General features: G+C 34.1%; 1 protein-coding gene across 1 annotated transcript in view; it reads left to right on the top strand.

Annotated features, from left to right (window-relative positions):
- LOC102808080 (uncharacterized) overlaps positions 1-20,811 on the top strand; it is an 89,297-nt gene that overhangs the window by 9,929 nt on the left and 58,557 nt on the right. The gene's annotated exons all lie outside the window — the stretch shown is intronic.

The following is a 20,811-nucleotide window of genomic DNA, read 5'->3' as shown; positions in this document are numbered from 1 at the left end:
ATTACAGCATACCATACATATAGGTAGTGAGTAAAACATGCATTTTAACATACTCATATTTGTGAGTTCGTATGGTTACGTGTTGAAACCATAGAACTAATCATTGAATTATATGCCGACTACGTAGTTACAAAGCAATTCACCAGGCCATTATTGAGTGTAGTCTGAATGGCTAGATTCCAGTTGTCATAAAACTTGGTAACACGTTTCTTTTTTTGTTCTTACTATAAGTCGCTACTATGTTTACTAATTGTTCAACAATTCATTGCAAAACTTGTTATGCAAACGAGTGAAAGTTTAAAAGTAAGGAAAACATTATTCGTATCCAGTGAACTTATTGAGACTCTTGTTAACCCTAGACTACACACAATATGTGTAATGAATGGCTTGCATTAGGACTTATGATTATTAACTATATTTTAGGGAAAACCCATATAAAAAGCAAACAAACTTACAGTTACTTAATGCGCGGCTCCACAATACCAGAGATTCCACCAGTGTGTCATGGGAAATGAATTTGCATGGTCCGCCCAGTTGTTTACTTGGTACACTGCTGTTATCATTTCAACCGAAGATGTAAATTCCGTGAGCTTATAACATATATTACGCTATTATCTGATTCGAAAAGACGTATGAATTGTATTGTTCAATGCTCATGGGACCCCGGCCAATTGAATTTCCAATATTTTCTGGATTCTAACATTTTGGTCACAATTTAGATGTTAGCTGTGATTTAGAAGTTATTCGTGTTGTGGCGTCATTTAGTTTCAACAATAGAATTTTGAAATGAACTACGAAAATCAAAATCCTATTTTTTTGATTTTGGAACGTTTCATTTCATTGAAATGTACCAGAAAATAACTCAGACGTCCCTAACCTTATTGTGTCACTTATTTACCCAGACAGACATCTAAATTTCGTTACAGACAATAACACATGTTACTGTTCTATTATCTATAGCGTATATTGCATTGCAGGTCACCAACGAGATCATGTAGATGAAGCGTGGGGAGACTTTGTGGATTCAATTTTATTATTCAATAGATTATTAATTTGGCTGGGCCCGTGACAGTATCCCCTAGCGCGACAATAAAATGAAAAACCACAAATTCAAAATAGGATTTTGATTTTCGTTGTTCATTTCAAAATCCTATTTTTGAAAGGGAGATGTTGCCACCACAAGCATAACTACAGCTAAACTTTAAATTGTGTTTACTTGTCGACAATCAGTTGAAATTACGCCCAAAACCAAAATGTTAGTGTTACGGCCGAGTTTGAATCGAAAGTCGGATGACGGTCAGACACGAATCTTTCCGTTGACCCCAACTCAAACAAGGGATTCGCAACAAGATACGGCACAAAAGCAAGTTGTTATCAGAACTAAAAATATTGTATTGTATAGATATACATAATGTACTCACGACGTATCACTGGATTGTACAGTACATGAAAAGTTACATACAATAAAGTACTATAATTTTAATATTAGTCAAATACAACATACATAATATCACCGGTATTCAACTCGTTATAAACTAAGGTCAGGCATTCTGCACATGCCATGAATATATTATCCTAACACCAGACTACAGCTGGGTTTCACAACAACTCCAATTTAACTAATTCAACCGTGGCTCCAGAAACCCCACAATCACTACACCAAATAAATACTATATTTAAACAGTGGCTTCAGAAACACCACAATCTCTACAACAAATAAATAATATATTTAAACAGTGGCTTCAGAAACACCACAATCTCTACAACAAATAAATAATATATTTAAACAGTGGCTTCAGAAACACCACAATCACTACAGCAAATAGTACTATATTTAAACAGTGGCTTCAGAAACACCATAATCACTACAACAAATAGTACTAGATTTAAACAGTGGCTTCCGAAACAATAATCACTACAACAAATAGTACTATATTTAAACAGTGGCTTCAGAAACACCACAGTCACTACACCAAATAAATACTATATTTAAACAGTGGCTTCAGAAACACCACAATCTCTACAACAAATAAATAATATATTTAAACAGTGGCTTCAGAAACACCACAATCACTACAACAAATAGTACTATATTTAAACAGTGGCTTCAGAAACAATATACACTACAACAAATAGTACTATATTTAAACAGTGGCGTCGGAAACAATAATAACTACAACAAATAGTACTATATTTAAACAGTTGCGTCGGAAACAATAATCACTACAACAAATAGTACTATATTTAAACAGTGGCTTCAGAAACAATAATCACTACAACAAATAGTACTATATTTAAACAGTGGCGTCGGAAACAATAATCACTACAACAAATAGTACTATATTTAAACAGTGGCTTCAGAAACGCCACAATCACTACAACAATTAGTACTATATTTAAACAGTGGCGTCGGAAACAATAATCACTACAACAAATAGTACTATATTTAAACAGTGGCTTCAGAAACACCACAATCTCTACAACAAATAAATAATATATTTAAACAGTGGCTTCAGAAACACCACAATCTCTACAACAAATAAATAATATATTTAAACAGTGGCTTCAGAAACACCACAATCACTACAGCAAATAGTACTATATTTAAACAGTGGCTTCAGAAACACCATAATCACTACAACAAATAGTACTAGATTTAAACAGTGGCTTCCGAAACAATAATCACTACAACAAATAGTACTATATTTAAACAGTGGCTTCAGAAACACCACAGTCACTACACCAAATAAATACTATATTTAAACAGTGGCTTCAGAAACACCACAATCTCTACAACAAATAAATAATATATTTAAACAGTGGCTTCAGAAACACCACAATCACTACAACAAATAGTACTATATTTAAACAGTGGCTTCAGAAACAATATACACTACAACAAATAGTACTATATTTAAACAGTGGCGTCGGAAACAATAATAACTACAACAAATAGTACTATATTTAAACAGTTGCGTCGGAAACAATAATCACTACAACATATAGTACTATATTTAAACAGTGGCTTCAGAAACAATAATCACTACAACAAATAGTACTATATTTAAACAGTGGCGTCGGAAACAATAATCACTACAACAAATAGTACTATATTTAAACAGTGGCTTCAGAAACGCCACAATCACTACAACAATTAGTACTATATTTAAACAGTGGCTTCAGAAACACCATAATCACTACAACAAATAGTACTAGATTTAAACAGTGGCTTCCGAAACAATAATCACTACAACAAATAGTACTATATTTAAACAGTGGCTTCAGAAACACCACAATCACTATACCAAATAAATACTATATTTAAACAGTGGCTTCAGAAACACCACAATCACTACACCAAATAAATACTATATTTAAACAGTGGCTTCAGAAACACCACAATCTCTACAACAAATAAATAATATATTTAAACAGTGGCTTCAAAAACAATAATCACTACAACAAATAGTACTATATTTAAACAGTGGCGTCGGAAACAATAATCACTACAACAAATAGTACTATATTTAAACAGTGGCTTCAGAAACGCCACAATCACTACAACAAATAGTACTATATTTAAACAGTGGCTTCAGAAACAATATACACTACAACAAATAGTACTATATTTAAACAGTGGCGTCGGAAACAATAATCACTACAACAAATAGTACTATATTTAAACAGTGGCGTCGGAAACAATAATCACTACAACAAATAGTACTATATTTAAACAGTGGCTTCAGAAACGCCACAATCACTACAACAAATAGTACTATATTTAAACAGTGGCTTCGGAAACAATAATCACTACAACAAATAGTACTATTATATTTAAACAATGGCTTCGGAAACAATATTCACTACAACAAATAGTATTACAAATATGTATGCAAACACTTTAGTTCAGTTCGTGAACATAGTCAGTTCTTTAAGAAATTATTAACTTTGGCCACGGTAACGCAGAAATACACAAACGCTGGAACGGCGACGTAGAAATACGTACTTGAGACGGTCATGTCCACGCACTTTGTAATTCTCTGGTCACAGAGTTGAGATAGTAAGTCGGCGCTGTTCATGCACCTTATGATTCTTAATACTCAAATATTTGACGTATTTGTTGACGAGCCCCTCGAAAGAACCCCAATATTATCATGTTATCATGACCAAGCAGGCCCGTCACATCCGCCAATGTAATAACCTAGACCATCACCCACAGCTTGTTTCGTTTTTGCATCGACGATGGGGTAAAAACCATCGTTTTTCCTTTCTTGTACCTGACCTAGATCACCTCTGTTGCCGCGGAAAAAATAAGAATTGAGTAAGTTTACAAGCCCTGTAATGGCAAATGTATTTCTTCGCGCACATACACTAAGGAAGTTATTGGAATGTTTACGCACAGCTTGTGCCATCCACACTCGCTCCGGCCAGACGACGCTCCTGAAGTGGCCGGACAGCTCACATCATATCATTTCCTAATAGCTCCCTGATATCACTTACATCATCAAATCCGTTATTGCATAAACATACCTAGACATTGAACAAACAACTCTAGATTAACACCTTCATTTGCATAAACCCATGAATGACAGTAATTTTTAGCAGTCAAAACGACTGTTTGAATCAGGCTTCCTCGTCGCTTTCACGTGGAATTCACACTGACATCGGTCCGAACTTATAAATTAACATCGAAATTGTATCGCGGATATATACATGTTTGTGTGCGACATGAAAATAACGCACCACAAGCGTTAATATTGTCAAAAATAGTGATTTTGTGGAGCCCACCGAAGATGAGTGTCATGTCCATACTGAAAACTGGCGGTCATCTTCCTTTTTATACACCCTGGGCGGCTTCCCACAAATTAGTGCAATAGCTACGAAATAGCAGACACTTCAAGGGGATATTATAAATAGGGACAAGGTAGCCACCACAATTAGTATGCTAATCTGAACTGAGCCACTCCATCGTGGCGGGAGCTCCGGGAAATGTGCCATTTATGATGTTTTGAGATCAAGCTGTGATTCCAAATACATATCTACGGAGACATGAATATGTACGCCAGCGATTACACTCATCTGATTGGGCAGTAGTACAATCAAGCGGCCTGTAAAGAATGTCAGCGACAGTTTTTCAACTTATGTGTACAATTGATAAATTGCATAACCAGTAGTCGTGTAGTATGGAAATTTGAAGGCAATAGTAAATTCACGTTTTTTTTACCGACATGCGACGGAAATATGAAAACCAAGGTCCTTGACCGGAGGTATTTCCCGGTTGTTATCTTTGCATTCTGGAGGAGTAGTGTGTATATGTAATGTCATAATGTGCATAGCAATGTTCCTTCTCAGTTTTACTGTATACGAGATCAGTACCGTCAATAGACGCAACGGAAACCGACAAGTCGGCGGATTTTCTTCGCGTCCGTTTAGCAAAAATCTGGTTTTGTGTTCAATATCCGGTGGACTGCTGCAGTTACTACTGGGCCATCATCAACTTGAATTAGTGTAGCTCCGCGTCATTTTTGCCTGACGATGTATATATTACCAGTATTAAGGAGCGCGCGATGTTCAAAATAGTGGCTTATGTAGCTAGCTCTGTGTTTGGCGCAAATTACTGAACATACTAACGTGCACGTGGTTTGAACACAGGGGATAGAGGGACTGTGGTTTGAAATTCAATTTTCATGTTATATATTTAAACATTCATGCAAATAGAAATATTCATGAACAGATTTCAGGGATATTTAATGTTAAGATGCACATGAGTGTTAATTTAACACTTTGGCGTGGGGACACACATACGAACTGATTGTTTTACATTGAATATAATATCAAATTCGTTCCATAAGTCTCACATACTTAAACAGAATTATGTATACCCTTAATATGAGGCCCGATAAAAGATCTGCATAAAATACATAAATAGTGTATATATTATTGATCAATGTATAAATTTATAAGACCAAAACTCATCTTATCTATTTACAAATTGAATAGCAAACGAGAGAGTATGCCTTTTTGTTCCACTCCAATATGCGGAATATAATTTTTTAAGGCGATTATAGAAAATCGTATTTAAAGTATCTGAATTGATGACTAAATGCAATTACGAACACGTATATACTGACATTATACTGAGAAGATATAATGGATGATAACACATAAATCGGTTTGCTATTACCTACGAACACCGAGCATTTTTTTCTTTAAATTATAATCAAATTATCGCTACAAAATCAGGAACTTGCTTTTATCCTTTGGCAGCAGAACCCACATTGGGAGCCTTCTCTGAATTCATGAGTCAAACTTTCGTCGTCATATTCTGTACATTCGGTTATCTTTGGTCGCCGGAAAAGCGGTAACACGTAAAGCTGAAATTTAGATACGGGACAAAGTTTAAACGAAAAAACTTACCTTTACCGTTTGCCAGCGCTCGACCAAGAACAACATTTAGTCATTTATCAATTGAAAGTGAAAACGGTATTAAGCCAGCAGCACACTTATTAAATTGACATTGTTTGTGATCGCGCACACGTTTCCAGCAAGGGCATATTTAGTGTCTGTTTGCTATTTGAACACATAAAAATGTAATCAGAGTCACTCTTTGCTTACGGAGATAACCACATTGCCTTTGTGTTTTTGTATGAAAATGGAGGGCACTGTAATGGTCACCAGTATACTGTCGGTCAATACGTACATCTACTTGTGGCTTCAAATCATATTAGTACATGTCGAAGAAGTTTTGCAATACAACATACTGAAGAATTAAGTTAAAATTGATAAATAATAATTTTAAATTAATTTAAATTGATTTTTGTTTGTGATAACATGATCATCGTAGCAGAATTCCATTCTTTCCATATATCATGCCATTTAATTGTTAAAAAAATACTATGTAATACATATCCCTGCAGATTGATCTTTTAAGATAAAGGCTGACTATCATAAAATGCACCAGCAAGGAAATATGGATTAAATACTGATACAAAAAACAGGATATAGAGTGAGTGAGTGATCCGAGAATATCAGATAAAAATTTATATTGTTGGATCACCAATTTGGTATAATTGAGAACATATTCATTCACTCATAGCATTTTCTATTTACTCTTTGTGTCAAATTGTCACTATTTTTGTGTTATTTGCTATGTCCTTTGTGTATGTAGGTTATAGTCGTGTAAAAGTAATTTAATTGAATAAACTCATCATACAATATACTTAATGGTGCCTAGTGATTGCTTGGCAACTAGTGTACATGTGTACACGAATCAGGTCATGGTTTAATAGGCAGTGTACTGGTATGCGAGTGTTGATTGGAAGTTAGTGGTATGCATTTACAGGTGGGTGTAGTAATGTAGCTTGGAGTGATGAATGGGACTGCTTTTGTGAGTAGGTCGCGTGCTTGGTAATTCTGCAGTGTGATGTTGTCCAGGAGTGAGCATCTCTTGCAATTCTACTCGTGGTGACTCATAAGTGGAATTTTGGATTATATGTAGTGATGTAAAACGTGTTGAGCAACTTATTGGACATTGTGACAGTCTGAACTTGTTACTGAGTGACGTGTTCATGAGGTCTTACCAACTTCTAATGCTATATCTTTATTTATTGTTTATACATATAACGTGCATGCTTCACGCATTATTGTAATTTTGATAACCTTGTAGTCTGGTTTGTGATATAATTGTATGCAGTTTTATGAATTGTGCTGATATAACTAATAATATTTTCCTTAGCATCACCCTCTGGTGTAAAAAAATCCCGTACTACACATTGTTGTATTTTCTGCTCGTTATTTATATTACATATACATCTTGCCAGATAATTTGTTAATACGTGTCCTATCTCTTTGAAATATGCATTACGTATTACGTGTATATATATATATATATATATATATATATATATATATATATATATATATATATATATATATATATATATGCAACAGTGTTGAAATGGCCTTAGCTAATTTGCAGTCACCAACAATATTTTCATATTTGAAATGTAACCATATTTTCTGTGATTTATTATTTTCCCCATATTTATTGGTAATAACCTGCTGTGCATCGAAACACATTTGAACGTGACAGACTTCAATGTATTTTGAATGCTGTCGACAAAGAAGACAACAAAACTTGCCTGATATGCCAAGAAATCAATATTCAAATTTGATTCACAATGTCACACAGTCGTATACTTAAAATTGAACCTGCAAACTGCAATCTGCAAAAAATGACGAAATTGAAGCATACCAAGTTTCTGGTAATTCCCGACTTCTTCGTGATTCACTGGGACGATGCTCACAGATGTCAAATAATTTCACTGTCCGGTCAACTGTTTTTCTTAAAGATTGTCCATTTAAGTACACACGAGTACTGAGGGCACACAAGACAAGACAATCTGCACTCATCGTCTTGTTACGTTGCTTCGAACAGTTTAATTTAGGTATTTCTCTATTTCTGGACACAAATAAATCAAGTTAAAATTATTGCTAGTCCGGAACTTAATTCCACAGGAAATTAGATGCTACATTCGCTAAAATGTGTATTGATACTTAATTACAGGCTACATGCTAATATTTAATCAGATTTTTCAACACCAGACTCTTTCACTAGGCGATAACTATCAATAGGTTATCCACATGATAAACCCCGTACAGTTTCTAGATAGACGCACAAATACATTCACATAAAACAGCGTCCGGATTACTTTCGGAAATTCCGTCGCTCTTCGGAAAGTTTAAATTTTCACAACTTTTTAATATTAATTCATACTTTTAGGTTAGTGAGGAGGTTATAATAATTTTTCATTTCACTTTAACTCTGTTTTTTCACCCCTCAGACCCCTTTAAAAAGTCACTTCTGGCCATTGTAATGGCCACTATTTTTTTAATGGCCAGAATATCAACCAGAACATTTTTAATGGTCAAAATATTGACCAGTAATTTCCAACTGGTAGTTATGATGAGCACTACTTTTACACTGGTCAGAATAATAGTTTTTTTTTATTTAATGATGGAGTGGGTGACAATCTATTTTTTTAATGGGTATTATAATGATCATTTTATTTTTCATTACATGAATAAAATGGTCATTTTTTTTTCATGTCACAGATATACCCTGTAATGGCACATTGGGATTGACAGCTCTCCTCTTTTTCCTCCCTCGCTTCAGTTTGCTTCAATTTTAAGCCAGTAAAATTGTAGGTAAACGTAAAATACAAGATTTTGAAAAAATTGAATTATGGAATTATATATCTTGAAATAATATGAAGTTTTGGGTTAATTTGTTTTTGAAATCACAACAGATCATGCACTTGATACTGTTGACTTAATAATATACATTGTATAGTGTAATGCAATAGGTTATTAAACATATAAGATGACCTGTTTTCAAAATACGGTATAGACCCTTATCACGAGCGCTAACGAAGTTTGTGCAAACATGAGCCCAGGCTAATCACCCAAAATACCATAGTACTTTATGTCCATTCGAAAATTTGACTATTATATTCATAACTATTCTTATTCATAACTATACTAAACTTGACAATCATTACAAGCACATTCTGTGACATTATTCTTGAGATAAAAATGAACTGACTGAATGAGACTCTGTACTACTTCCTGTTCTTATAAAGGCAATGTCTATCATTATAATACCTTGAACAAACAAGCAAGACATTCACTACTGAACATTCGAACAGTGTGCAACCCCCAAAATACTCAGCAGCTGACTTTCCACCAAAAAAAGTCACATAAACAGCTGGTTACTCCAAAAAGTCACAGGGAGTTACTCCAAAAAGTCACTTAAACAGCGAGTTATTAATCCGAAAAAAGAGCCTGTCTTTATGAGTGGGGTTAAGCTCAAACATAAACAAAATTCTTATTTTTATAATGACAAAAAACTAAAGTTCAGTCTTCAAATACACCAAAACTACAACATTTTACATTGAAATACTTAATCAGTAACTTTTCATAATGTGTGTTATAAACTGTAGAAGTTTATGTGGAAGACCGGGTCGATGGAAGGTGATTTTAAAGTTTCTTAGACACAATCAACTAAAAATACCCATGATGCTCTGCTTCATTTATATATTCTGCTATAATGAATGGTTTAATGCGATATGAAAAATATCTGTGAAAATATTCCACGACTACTGCATGTGTACAAAACGGTGTTGGGTGGTTCAGTAAGTTATATGGGGCCAGGGGGGGGGGGTCTAGCATAGCGCTCCATGTGTGTAGCTAGCTGACTTAGCAGTGAATGGCATGTTTGTTTGCTCACGGTATTATAATGCTGGACAATAGTAATGTTCATGCTACATGAAGTACTGGCTAAGATTTAAGCTGATGTTTGCGTTTTGACTAGACCATGCATTGGGAGGGCCAGTCCTTAGCACGGGCTAAGGGGTGCCATCAGTCGGTGATTTTGTTAAGCAGCTGTTTACGAACGCAAAATTTCTGCTGCTGACATGTTTCATTCAAATTTATGAAGCGACGTGCACTAAAACGTGAGCAAAGACGGACCGATTTATTTGGATGCACAGAAACAGTATTATTAGTGCAGCGAACCAAATTGGAGTTGTTGTATGCTCTACTACAGCGACCCAATCAGTGTGGAAGGGTGTACGGAGTGATGACTGGTGGGATACTAGTAGACGACTTCTCCAGAAGTCAAAGATATGGTGTTTCGCATGCGTGCGCATGCCGTTTTGGGGTGTAATGTAAATTTGCACATGTGATGTTTTGCTTCTGAGTGTACCAATCAACATCACAAAAATTCCATTCTATCAACTATCAGCAAACTCGTATCGGAAGCACCACAATGGTTTAAAAAAAATAATTGAAAAAACTGGTGACATTAATAAAAGAAAATAAGCATTATAAATCAATAAAACATGGAAAAGGAATGAAAAAACAAATATTAAAGGAGAAAAATATATGGTGGTTGGTTTATTTTGGTTAACAGCGTAGTTATGGCACTGTACCATTGCTGTTTATTTGTTTGTTCATAATTGCTGCCTCCCTTGGAAAACAAGTTTGGGTGTTCTTAGCCAGTGCACAGACCCTCAACACTGTGGCCTGTGCTATAACTGTTGGGCCCTCCTGTGAGTGAACACAATTGCGTATAGCTGATATGCAAACATTTGGGATTAGCTTAAATCTTAGCCTGCACTTGGTCAAAGTCCCTCTAAGGACTGTGACTTGGTGTAGCCTGAAACTCGCAACGCGGCGTTTTCTTTTGAAATAATGCGTGCCACGTTTGTTTAGGTTATCAGTTCTTATCGTACCGAGTAAACGTTGCTGAGCAACAAGATTTTCATTAGATCTCACAAAATAACGCGAGATCTATTCATATTACAATCAACTATAGCGATGCATCGCGAGACATAAAGACAGGAAGTGGCATAGACGACAGAAGTTGTCAGTGAACTTCGAAAATGGCATTTACGGAAAAATTTGCCAAATCTGAGGACGATAATTACGAGTGGGAAGCTATTTTAGGAGAACATTTTGACGAAGATAATGACAATTTCTCTGAGCGATCTCGTCTTTTTCATTTCCTGAAATTAAAAATAAATAGAAATATACTGGGCTATTTTTATACAGAACTATGACGGAAGTCAAACAAAATCAGTCAAATTCGAAATAGCAACAATACTGACACTCAATAGAAAATTGAAACAGTCACTGAACAACGCGTAGATCGCGTACTATGAAGTCGAACGCGACAACAATAACACACCTCCAGTTTTTACCGTTACCAGATCACGCTGATACGCTGAGATATCATGTACATGACACTAGTTATTCCATGTTTCGGCATCCGAGAACACGAAAACAAAACCGGTAACACACAAAGAGGTATGATCGTTCAAAACACAGCGATATGCTCTCTCTGTAAAAATATTGGAAACCTTCCGCAAAATCCGCAACAGCGAGAAATATAGTTTCAAAGTTGCTCATTATATATTCAAAAACTATTTCAGGTAAACACCAAGACATTCAGTTACTTGTAACTCCCCTGATTGTTGGTCGATTCTTAAAATTCTTACACAGCTACAAAGGTCAAAATGTCCAGAACGCATCTCTCGTTTTTTTTTAAAATGTCCGGATCCGATTTACGAAGAAATACGCAATTTCCGAAGAAGCGCGAAGTGTGCAGAATATCCAGTGTTCGGTAAACTTCGACGGTGTCTATGCCAATGCTACACAGCGTGGCACACATAGCATATTCAATTAAGCCGATTAACACATTTAACACTAGGCGTTGCGAGTCTGTTGTATTACTAGTCTGAGCCTGAAACCAGACTACTGTGGATCAGCGATGTTTTGTAATGGATTACCTCCCTGATGAGTACATTTAAATAACAATGGAAACTAGCATATCACTGGCAACACATACAAGCATTTTGGCAAATTTTCACTGTTTTGTATAAAACTATTTTCACAACAACATTAATGTTTTACAATAAATTATACCAAACATATGTATTATTTAGTAGCAGTAAAACTTTTTAAGTTTTTTTTTTTAATTAAGAATGCACCAATCTCACTAGGAATCTATTCAAATCTAACCCTTAGTGTGCTATTAATAATGGCTCATCAAAGGTATTGAATTACTGAACTGAAACACACATCTTTGTATAGTTTCCAAAACTAAAATATTATTTCATGCTCTGCCCCCTCTCATGTAACAGTTTGTTAAGAATACGTATATTATTTAAAATCATTTTAAAAATGCGACTGGAATGTCCAGGCCCAAACTTCTGCTGCTGCAACATACGTCTATTCCTGCATGTACATGCAATTGTTTCTCTGAGATTCTGCATGCAGCCAGTTTATTTTTTGAACTGAATAACACATTTCTAGAAGTTTATTTTTACATTTCCAGATAACACTATATATAATTTAACAATTTCAGGAATAGATTAGATTGCTTGCTATTACATTAGAACCTCTTACTTCCAAGTGTGATTTTTAACAAGCGTTTATGTTTAGCTAACCAAAGGGAAACAAAAGCATAGTGACAGGAAGTCACCACAGCCGAAAGTATGACAAAGGCTTACGCTTCAAAAAATGACTGGAAAGTAAATAATTTATAACCAAAGACCGTCTATGCATAAACAACTAAAGATCTGGGATGTACAGCTTTGCAAAGTAAAAAAGTCATATGGGGGAGGAAGGGGGTTAAAACATTGCTTCAAAACATCATCTTAATTATTCAGCTCAGTGTACAAACACATGAAGTACAGAAATTGAATAATTAATGAAAACATTAAACAAAACAAGTATATGTAAGCAATACTAAAAGTATGCCATGTTTTGTTTTTGATGTAGTGCACAGCCATAGAGTCTGTTTTAGTGGATAATAGTATTTTAGGTTTGCAATGTCATACTCCTCCAGATATTTATCAAGTTTTATTGAGAGGCGATTAGCTTAAGGAGGGAGCTGTGCAAAATGTTTTTTTTTCTCCTCTTTGTTTTTGTGCTATTCTTTTTCTAGTGTAAAATATTTTTTCTCCAAGATGTAGGAATGTCATTTTTTTTCCGATTATTGATCTCTGCAGGATTTTTTCAATATTATGGAAAGCAATGTACAGTGACTCTACACACTTGGAACTTTCAAAATCTGTGTGCAAGCGTAAAACTGATAAATATGTAAATGCTAAACCATTGCATCCATCAATACTGGTTAAACTTTTTTCTTCCCTTAACGTCCATAAATCCTGGTTCTTCAACTTCTTATGTCCCATGTATATAGTTTTTTTCCTTTTTATAAATTGTCATTATCTGCAAAAAATAATTCAGTTTGCTATTAGCTTACAATGACCAGTTTTTAATTAATACACTTTGTAACCAATTTTGGAAACAAATGTTTGTGGTGTCTGTGTATGCTGGCATATTTCTGTCCTCACAAATAGCAATGTCGATAAAATGACATCTTGTGATATGTTAATTTCTCCCCTATGCAACTCAGATATACTTCCAAAAAATGATACCCGGTACATTCTGATTGAAAAAATATAAATATCGAAAAATGCATCTAGACAACAGAATAATATAAAATCAAATTGTTTCCTAACCGAATATATTAAGGGGTTGTGCCATATATACACACAGTTTGTCTTTTGAGAGACTAGGACAGTACATTGCTGTACTTGAGAACCTAATTTCTGAGAACAATAGGGGGATTTATCTTCCTACAAGACAAGAGACAAAAGAATGTTATGTAACAATGCAGCTGCATGATTTTTTCTCTCAAAAATAGGAAGCTGTGTACATACAAAATTATTGAGTCCCTCCACAATGGGAATGCCACCATGAATGTACAACTTCATCGATCATCTGTACTTTAACAAAATAAATAATTGTATTATAATTATGATGCAATACAATACCATATTTGCTCTAAAATTACACTTGTGGATACTAAATCATGAAAATATTACTTATTTCGACCATTGAAGATCCCTGTAATTTACCTAAGCGTATGTGCTGCTAATAGAGTAATTATAGTAAGTGTAATATTGTTTCTATATTTTTTTTCAAAATCAAGAAAATGATATTAAAAATATAAAAACAGTTTAATTTGAAAAATGATATAATGGTATTCAGATGGTTATGATTTAAGCATAGACCTTAGAAAACAGGGACATGCAACTTCTGTCTGAGACAAAAGAAAATCCAGTATCCTATGTGCAATGTGGGTTATAACCTCCCTAGAAGATTTATACATCTAAAACAGTTTTTACTAGTATTCCCATTGGTCAGTGTATAATGAGTGCACTATGCTATATATCTGTTCTAAATATGATGAAAAATCCACTTGTTATAATGACACAAATTTTCACAGGTCATTGTTTACTTTTAGCCAGTTTTGTTTCCCTGCAGAGAAACTTACCATTTTTGTTTCCCTTTCATGATTTCATAGTGGAATAAAAACTTAATTTTTAATTTCACTCGCATCAATAGAATGGACTTGGCTATTTTGATCAAATTTAATTTTTCTGATTATATTCCAACCACAAAATTGTCTCATTTTGTGTAGCTACACCCTGGCAGCCATGTTTGGCTTATGAAACAGGAGAGGATGTAACAGTGGTGTTGACATAGATTTATTATCAGTTTCTCTAAGGTGTTAATTTGGTAGAGGATTATAACTAAGCTTACTTGAAAGGGATACCCATGGTAGCATGCCCCTGTTCCCGTTATATAGACTAAATATTTTTTTGTCCAAGTTGAGCCAGAGAACCTATGATCATAGACCCTCTTTTAGAGGGTCTATGCTATGATCAATTTGATGGACCCAGAAACGCCCAGGACTTTTACTGACTGCATATTACACCTTCATTATAATTTGTTTAATTTTCACCCATTTGCCCCCTGGATCTTCAATAGTAGTGTTCATGCTACACAATGTATGGGCTAAGATTTAAGCTAATATCGTATGTTTGAGTTCATGCACAGAAGGAAACGATGGTTAGCACTGGGTAAGGAACGCCCAATCTTATTAAGAATAGGCAAAAGCTGCAGGAATTTTAATTATGATTGCTCAGTTAGAGTAACTAGGAAGGTTAGTTCTACAGCTATAAAACAATACCAAAGCAAATTCAGAAAGTGCAAATTGCAGAATAACAGGAAGTAGCACAGAGTCTCATCATCAGTTCATTTTTTTCTTGAGTAAATTTCTCTATAAGTGTTAACGTTGATTGTCATGCAGGAAATGGCACACCGAAATAAAAATTTATGAATATAGTAGTAAATCTCCTAAATGAACATTGAATACAATGTTTTTTTTTAGCCGAGCTAAGCGCTCATGCATGTTTTGTTTTGCCTGTGCTAAGGCTCTGGACTGACCAGATTTACTCTGTACTTAGTATTTCTTAGCCTGTGTTCATGCATTTTTTTTCTAGCACAGGCTAAGGTATTGAACCTCTTAGCTTTTGCTGAAGAGCTCTGCGTGAAAACTATTAATAAGTGTCTTCTGTTTATTCCTTCCTTAGGCGCATACATTTAGGTTCACTTCCCTTTTATATTGATCTCTACAACTCATTCAAATCAAATTAGGCTCAAAGATGGGCAAAAAATATTAGATTTAATTGAAATTTAGTTTAAATCCACGCTAAATTAAAAGTTATTTTGAGTATGGGAGTTTTTTTTGTGCGCAAAGAAAATGAACTGTTGCACACTGTGGGCATATATCATCTTATACTAGTTTACAGGAAAAAGGGATTCTGTATGGTATTTGACGTTATGGGCATAATATATATAGTTCATACATGGTTACTAAATTAGATTTCTCAATGTACAGTACACTATTGTTGGTATTGTCTGAAGAGAAAAAAAAACAATATACATAATCTTTGAAAATTAAAAAAAACAAAACATTTTGCAGTCAGTTAAATTATATTAATAATTTGAAAACATTGCCATGAATGGAAACAAATTTACGTTGATGTTTTTTGCAGATTTCAGGAGTTGGAAATAACCTTTGTTTATACTTTTCTTGTATTAACAAACATAGGAGCTAATCCTCATTAACACCTACTTGAGCTTGTTGTTTGACAATTATGAATGACAATGAAACAGTACTTACACAGTGAGCCATGACTGAACAAAAAATTGCACATTTATTTTTTTCCAACAAATAGGTATGATAGTACATAAAGCAAATGCCAAAGTGTTTTTTAATTTATATAATTTTTGAAAAACAAAAACTAAAGCCCCAAAAGACAATCCGGCTACATAAACAGCAACAAAAATATCTAATATTGTATTGAAGTCATTGTAAAATAATTACAAATTCATACCTTGATGTGCCAGTTGCAGTACAGCAATCGTCCTATGATTCAACACCATCTAAATACTCCGCAGGTTATGTAGTCCACCAGCAGTCACTGGCATCATCGTTACTATAAAATTTCACTGGGGATCGAGGCATTATTCGCGAAATTTCATTTAAATGTACTTGCAAGCGCCAGTAAAACTTGGAAAAATAAATTCCCACACATATATTGACTCACATGAGGTAGAAGGTTTTTTTCTGGGCCATTATATTAGTGACATGAACAAAAATACTGGTCATGTTATGTATGTAATGAAAAATAAAATGACCATTATACTGTCCATCAAAAAAAAATGTCATCAACTCCATCATTTAAAAAGCAATTGTAATTATTCTGACCAGTATAAAAAACATGGGCCATTAAAACCACCATTTTAAAAACACTGGTAAATATTTTGGCCACTTAAAAAAATCTGGTCAATATTCTGGCCATTAAGATAATAGTGGCCATTGTAATGGCCAGAAGTAACTTTTTAAAGGGGTCTGAGGGGTGTAAAAAACAGAGTTAAAGTGAAATGAAAAATTATTATAACCTCCTCACTAACTTAAAAGCACAAACAAATATTCAAAAGTTTTGAAAATTAAAACTTTCCGAAACGCGACGGAATTTCCGAAAGTAATCCGGACGCTGTTATAAACAATATAAAATAACACTTATTATACGGCGTCATAAAAGTCACAAACATGCAGGCTGTTAATAAGTCACCTTATAATATTAGAGTAACAAGTGCACCTATGTGCCTTCCAGAGTTTATCAACAAACTCTGAATAATGTACGCACGTTGCGCTTCTTGCCTATATATGATTTGTTTTGCTGAATAACAATGTTTGCGTCTGTATATGTTTATTTTTCTCATATAAATAACATTGGTTTGCATCAAGTCATTTCTCACTTGAGTCAAAACTATGTATGGACAATGAATGTGTGTTAAATAGTCCATAAACTATAATCATAAAGACACGTCTAATGGCGGTCTAATATTTATGTATACACGTTCAACAGAAAAAATACAACTTGTATTAACAAATTATTTTATAATTTCCATTCGGATGTTTGAAATGCTTTAGTTTACCGGATGTCTAATTGTAGGCGGACATATTTAAACATAGCTGGTTTGAAGATTCGTGGTATTTTTTCTACGAACTAAATTGCTGCATGAAAACAAAACTCTGATTAGTTAATCTGAGATTAAACACAAATAGACTGAAATTATTCTGATTTGATATTATGTAAATAATTCAGAAATTAGATATGACCAGATTGCCAAACTATTCTGAATACAAAAGAAATTGTCGGTTATCGTTTTTGTTTGGGTAGATGTAAATATTACATCTCTTTAGGTTTATGACCAGATCATATTCATAACTAGGAAAATACATAATAGTAATACATGTAGATAGTTAAAAAAAACTGTCCTCGGGTTAACATCTCTCCGTTCTGTTAGATCATGGTGATTTGCTGTGCAATCTTGGTTCAAGCTGAACTCATTTGAAAAGCATAACTAAGCATAGTGGAATTCACATATGGGTTGAAGTATTCTGAATATTACCATGGTATAATCTGGGTAATTCATGATACGTCATTGCATTAGAAGTAAACTGGGAACTGTATTTTTCTGACAAAACCTTAACAAATAAGAAAAATAATCACGGTAGTTTTATAACCTGCGAACATGATCTAAGTGCTTGTATGTGTTTTATGATGGGATAGAGAGCGCTGCGCTGTAATGCTCAACAGTACACGACCATTTCACACATACTCCAAGTTGTAGTTTATGGAAAAGTACTTTTTTGTGTCGGTATTTCACTCAAATCCGTATTTTGTTGGTTCAGACAAAGCACAGAGACAGTGAATCAAAGTTATCTTATTTTGTATGATATCACGTATGGAATATTGAACTAACCGATAACATTTTAACACTGAAAGCATTTTATTAATTTGCATAATAGTTTACATAATATATACAATAATTAACACATTTTACATCACATTATAATTTTATAATATTATGTCAATAAAGGGGTATTGAAAGAAAATACATATACAAATTCGAGAAGAGGATAAATCTTGCTATAGATTATGAAAACATCGGTGCGCTGTTCTATAACTTAGAACCTCAGTAGTGCATACATGTTCTCATAGATGTCAATAGTGGCATATATCCGTTAATGATGTCATACATAAAGATACTCAGCTGAAAATTATGATGTGAATTTTGCAGTAAAATCAAAGAGTGTTATAATTTAACAATGACTAATATGTACTTTGTCATTTGCATCTCATTGACATTTTTAGGATTCCAATAACATTACTAATGTTGTTAATATCCATTCTTCCATTAGTTTATCATTCTCTGCTATTGATATATTGCGGGTATTTCCAGTGTAGTTACTTGCAGTAGAATTTCTAGAACTTATTGTTAATATGATTGATTGATTCACGGTGTTATTATCCACCTGTTGTAGTCGTTTAATAATTGCTGTTAGTTGCATTGATATGTATGCTGATACAGTTACATGTAATGACAAGGACGAATATATACGAGAGTATATATATAAGGCATTAACAATTCTTATACAGATCGATTAATGCCATGTTTTCCAAGTTTCTGTACTCTCCATTATTCACGTGGAATTGTCTCTTTGTGCAAGGTTTTTACAACAGCTTATTTAACACTCCGGTTAATGAACTAGAAAGAAAAACCATTAACATTTGCACAGCCAACGTATGACAGTGACAACCTTTCAAAGCGCCTTATGTTGTTACAACAGCATATTGCCAACGTAGATAACATTATATTCTGAACAGAGATAGACCTGGGTATACCAGTAATCTCATTTTGTAACAATACCAGATATTGATCAAAGATGTAATAGACATATTACAACAAGATATAATAAAAATAAAAACATTTTTTTTGAGTACATGACGCTCTTTTCAAAATAGATTGTAATAAAATTCGATCAAACATTAAAATTTTACGAGAAAAAGTCGCATTTATTCGGACACACTGAAATGTATTACGAACTCAATGTTCAGTAAATATGCCACACAATTCACGCATTTGCCGACTCAAAAAATCATTCCCAGGATTCCAATAAAGTTCACGAGTGACGTCAGAGTGCAATCCTTTGCCGTGCTGCTATATTGTTGCTACACAAATAAATACACCTGATAATCAGTATTTAAGGAATTCTGCAATTACTACCAACTACATTAACAATTTGCACACTGATGTATTTGACATCGCAAGTGCTGATCTGTTCTCATTTTGCAGCTGGTGATATTTTGCAATACAAGGAGACAAGCCATTGTGTTAATTCCAATAATTCCCATTACAAATTTCAAATCAGCAGGCCCGAACATTCATTGTGTTGTTGATAACGTGCAATTATTTTATGCCGTGAAGTCATAAATACGGTGTCGTCCTGGTTTCTGAGTAATCAGTGTCAATACATGGTAAAATAGATGTAAAGCAGCCAATGCATGAATTCTAAGACCACGTAACATCGGGAAGTTGTATCAGGCTACGTCCTCACAATACATTTCTGTATCGTGGTGTTCAATGCACTAATTTATATAAAAATGTGTTTTTATTTTTCACTAACCGTACCGCACCCTTGCGTTACCACCCACAATTAAACTGCTATAAATTATAGGCCGTCACAATGTTCTTTACTAAATCTGTACAAACGTGATCACAGATTACCCAAGCTACAGGCACCGCTAATGTTAGAGGTCGTTTTCTTGAAATGTGTTTCTTAATTGTATACTTCGTATTATGTTTTTGAAAAGTATCAGAATGAAACCCTTGTATCTTCTACATGGCTCAACTTTAATAATTACACAAACAATGCGTATGGTAGTTCTCTAGTCCATAATCTGTCTGCATTATAATGTACTCTTTTTAGGTAAAATTCGAAGCAAAAGTTTGCGGGACATGGAATTGTTTCCGTGC

The sequence above is a fragment of the Saccoglossus kowalevskii genome, chromosome 9 (genome assembly GCF_978046115.1).
Source record: "Saccoglossus kowalevskii chromosome 9, keSacKowa6.1, whole genome shotgun sequence".
NCBI classification, from domain to species: Eukaryota; Metazoa; Hemichordata; class Enteropneusta; family Harrimaniidae; genus Saccoglossus; species Saccoglossus kowalevskii.
This window is presented reverse-complemented; position numbering and strand designations above follow the sequence as displayed.